This window comes from Hyperoodon ampullatus, assembly GCF_949752795.1.
Source record: "Hyperoodon ampullatus genome assembly, chromosome: 4".
NCBI classification, from domain to species: domain Eukaryota; kingdom Metazoa; phylum Chordata; class Mammalia; order Artiodactyla; family Ziphiidae; genus Hyperoodon; species Hyperoodon ampullatus.
The window spans coordinates 50,981,237-50,986,023 of record NC_136917.1 but is presented as its reverse complement, the minus strand read 5'-3'; the positions used below and the strand labels follow the sequence as shown (position 1 = coordinate 50,986,023).

The window sequence follows — 4,787 nt, the reverse complement described above, 5'->3', positions numbered from 1 at the left end:
TTAGAAAACTAGGAATAGAGTTGCCATATGATCCAGCAATCCCACTGCTGGGCATATATCTGGACAAAACTATAATTTAAAAAGATACATGAACCCCTATGTTCATAGTAGCACTATTCACAATAGCCAAGACTTGAGAACAACCTAAATGTCCATCGACAGATGAATGGATAAAGAAGATGTGGTACATATATACAATAGAATACTACTCATCCATAAGAAAGAATGAAATAATGCCATTTGTAGCAACATGGATGTACCTAAAGATTATCATACTAAGTGAAGTAAATCAGAAACAGAAAGACAAATACCATATGATATCACTTATATATGGAATCTAAAATATGACACCAATGAACTTATCTATGAAACAGTCTCACAGACATAGAGAACAGACTTCTTGTTGCCAAGGGGGGTGGGGGAGGGAGGGATTGGAGTTTGGGATTAGCAGATGAAAATTATTTTAACATAGAATGGATAAACAACAAGGTCCTACTATATATAGCACAGGGAACTATATTCAATATCCTGTGATAACATAAAAGAATATGAAAAAGAATATATATATATTTGGTTTATATATATATAAAACAAATCACTTTGCTGTATACCAGAAACTAATACATTATAAATCATTATATACTTCAGTTTCAAAAAAAAGTGTTTTGGGGGCTTTCCTGGTGGCGCAGTGGTTAAGAAACCACCTGCGGGCTGCCAGGGCTCAGCGGGCGCTCGGGCTCCAGGTGCGCAGGATGAAGATTGAGAAGGTGAACAGCACCACCAAGACACAGCGCATCACCTCCCACAGCCACGTGAAGGAGCTGGAGCTGGACGAGAGAGGCCTGGCCAAGGCAGTGGCCTCGGGGCTCGTGGGCCAGGAGAACGCGCACAAGGCACGTAGTGTGATAGTGGAATTAATCAAAAGCAAGAAAATGGCTGGAAGTGCTGTCTTGTTAGCAGGGCCTCCTGGAACTGGCGAGACAGGTCTAGCTCTGGCTATTGCTCAGGAACTGGGTAGTAAGGTCCCTTTCTGCCGGATGGTGGGGAGTGAAGTTTACTCCACGGAGATCAAGGAGACAGAAGTGCTGATGGAGAACTTCCACAGGGCCATTGGGCTGCGGCTAAAGGAGACCAAGGAGGTATATGAAGGTGAGGTCATAGAGCTCACCCCACGTGAGATGGAGAACCCCATGGAGGGCTAGGGCAAGACCATTAGCCACGTGATCATAGGGCTCAAGACAGCCAAGGGGACCAAGCAGTTGAAACTGGACGCCAGCGTTTTTGAAAGTCTGCAGAAAGAGCGAGTAAAAGCTGGAGATGTGATTTACATCGAAGCCAACAGTGGGGCCATGAAGAGGCAGGGCAGGTGTGACACCTACGCCACAGAATTCGACTTTGAAGCTGAAGAGTACGGCCCCTTGCCCAAGGGGGATGAGCACAAGAAGAAGGAAATCATCCAAGACATGACCTTGCATGACTTGGACGTGGCCAACGCATGGCCCCAGGGGGGACACGACATCCTGTCCCTGATGGGCCAGCTCATGAAGCCAAAGAAGATGGAGATCACAGACAAACTCCAAGGGGAGATTAACAAGGTGGTGAACAAGTACATCCACCAGGGCGTGGCAGAGCTGGTTCTGGGGGTTCTGTTCATGGATGAGGTCCACATGCTGGACATCGAGTGCTTCACCTACCTGCACCAGGCGCTGGAGTCTTCCATTGCCCCCACTGTCATCTTTGTGTCCAACCGAGGCAACTGTGTCATCAGGGGCACGGAGGACATCACCTCTCCTCAAGGCATCCCTCTCGACCTTCTGGACTGAGTGATGATCATCCGGACCATGCTGTACACCCTGCAGGAGTTGAAACAGATCATTAAAATCCGAGCTCAGACAGAGGGAATCAACATCAGTGAGAAGGCGCTGAACCACCTGGGGGAGATTGGTACCAAGACCACTCTGAGGTACACGGTGCAGCTGCTGACCCCGGCCAACTTGCTGGCCAAGATCAACGGGAAGGACGGCACTGAGAAGGAGCACGTCAAGAAGATCAGTGAGCTCTTCTACGATGCCAAGTCCTCAGCCAAAATCCTGGCTGACCAGCAGGAAAAGTACAAGAAGTGAGACAGCCGAGGTCTTCTGCAAGGAGACTCTGGGTGGGCCCAGTCCCGGTCCAGCCTGTGGGTAGGATGCTTGCCCCCAGGTTGGGCTCTGTCCTCACTCGGGCGGGTGGCAGTGTTGTCAGTTTAGCATAGAAGGGTTTCTTTTTAAATTATTGTGACTCCTCCCGTGGTTGCACTGAAGAAACCTGCCTTATCTGGTGTGTTTTCTAATAAACCCTGATAGGTTATTTTGATGATTAAAAAAAAAAAAGCCACCTGCCAATGCAGGGGACATGGGTTCAAGCCCTGGTCTGGGAAGATCCCACATGCTGCAGAGCTACTAAGCCTGTACGCCACAACTACTGAGCCTGCGCTCTAGAGCCCATGAGCCACAACTACTGAGCCCACGTGCCACAACTACTGAAGCCCGCGCACCTAGAGCCCGTGCTCCACAGCAAGACAAGCCACTGCAATGAGAAGCCCGCGTACCGCAACGAAGAGTAGCCCCTGCTCGCCACTAGAGAAAGCCCGCGTGCAGCAATGAAGACCCAATGCAGCCAAAAATAAATAAATAAAATAAAAAAAATTTTTTTAAGTGTTTTTGAACAGCTGCCTTAGAGATGTCATTGGTGCCTATAGAACCAAAGTGAATTGCTCCCAAGGGCATGGTGTGGCCTGATTAGCACTGAACTTCTACAGACAGCAACAGGCAATAGAATTGGGAGAGAGCCATGGGACTCCCTTATCCAAATGTGTCTGGCCAGTGTCACAAAGCCAAATATGACTTTGAGTCCTGTGAGTCATTGGCACTTTCTGTCTCTTTTCTCCCCTATTCATGTTAATTGCTACAGGCTCATTTCTTTTTTTTTTTTTTTTTTTTTTTTTTTGCGGCACTTGGGCCTTTCACTGTTGTGGCCTCTCTCTTTGCGGAGCACAGGCTCTGGACACGCAAGCTCAGCGGCCATGGCTCACGGGCTTAGTTGCTCCGCGGAATGTGGGATACTCCCGGACCGGGGCACGAACCCACGTCCCCTACATAGGCAGGCGGACTCTCAACCACTGCGCCACCAGGGAAGCCCTAGGCTCATTTCTTAATTCACTTGAGAGACATTCACTGGGGTCCATTTTTTGTCAGGTATCAGGTTGAGTAGTTTACATACATTATTATCTCATTTAATTCATTCAACAGTTTAGTGAGGCAGGCATTATTTTCATCTTCAATTTTCACAGATGAGGAAAAGGGTTCAGACGCCTATGTGCTGTACAAGGGCCACTGATCAAGAGTCATCTAACAGGGTTCAAGCTCAGGTGTCTCACATTCCGAAGGTCACAGCATGGACCATGGAAAGACAGGTCCTTCTGTATCACAGGCAGACCTATGGTGGCAACATTATAAGCAAAGACTTGGAAACATGCAGACCTCAGTTGTTGCTGATATCGTTTTCAGTTTGTTTGGAAAATTAAGAAAGTAATTGTCTAACATTGATGGTTGTCATGACTAAATTAAATACTGTATATAAAATCCTAGAACATAATAAGCTTTTATGAAATGGTGACTATCAATAATAATGTTAACAATAGTAATTGGACTTTGATGTGGGTGGTATGACACTTTGTAGGAGGTAAGAAAATATATATAACAACGTGAAGTATAGCAGGAAGTTTGGGAGTTGGGTAGCAGGCTTGAGGAATTGTAATTAGAGATACAAAGATCACTGGAGGTGGGTTCCAGTGTGGTGAGGGCCTCCTTGTTGAGTCCATCCTGGCCTGGTGGGCCCCAGCAGCCTAAGAGATGGAGTACAAGTTTGTGTGGGGCCACCGAGTTCACAGAGCTTTGTTCCACTCCTGCTGGGGAGGGACATGATCAGTGAGGGATGAGATTCATGCAGCTGAGACCTTGCGAAAGGAGTCTGTATGGATGAGAAGCTGAGCCAGGCTCCCCAGGGGAAGCCCTCCACCCTGGCTGTCTGGTTTGTATTAAGTGGAGTCAGTCTCTGATTACCTTGGCCAAAAACCCTTTCCCCAATGGCCCAGGAACTGAAAGATTAGGATCCTTCTGGCAGCTGCTGGCACGTTCTGAACCACAATGTTTGAATTTACTCCAAGGCTGGGAACCAGCTGCCCCATGGAGTGAAAGACGAGGGAATTTCACATGTGTAAGAACCTGAAAGGGGGGAACTTGCTCTGGAAGGAAATGAAGTCATAGCTCTTGCAAGCACAGCATTTCCTCCAGACTGGGGGATCACAGCCATTACTTAGCTTGAGAAACTAAAATCCACTATTATAATGTATATTTAGAAGGGGAAAAATTTAGGGAGTGTGGCATGTTTATTTATCATTTATTTGCACACATTTTCAGTGTAGATAAGGCACATCCTTCTCCAGAGGATGACTCATTTCTCTTGGTTTTTATCTTGGGCGTCGTCTGAGAGGAGTGAGGAGTAGTGTGCTTAACTTTAATAAATTTTCTTGCATTTCCTATACATTTATACATATCTCCTCAAGAAATAGCTTAGTTAATAGTTACTGAGTGTCTGCCAACTGAATTGTCATAGATAAATATATATATTTATGGCAGTGTATTTATATTGTGATAGGAACATACATACCTATATTTAACTTATTTTGAAATAATTATAGATCTACAGGAAGTGGCAAAGATAGTATAGAGAGGTTCCTGTGTACA

At 46.2% G+C, this 4,787-nt stretch overlaps 1 pseudogene across 1 annotated transcript; it reads left to right on the top strand.

Annotated features, from left to right (window-relative positions):
• The first annotated feature begins 752 nt into the window (after positions 1-752).
• On the top strand, positions 753-2,123 carry LOC307051959 (ruvB-like 1; annotated as a pseudogene). Its single transcript has one exon. The product of its transcript is annotated as a ruvB-like 1 (transcript).
• The last annotated feature ends 2,664 nt before the right edge of the window (positions 2,124-4,787 follow it).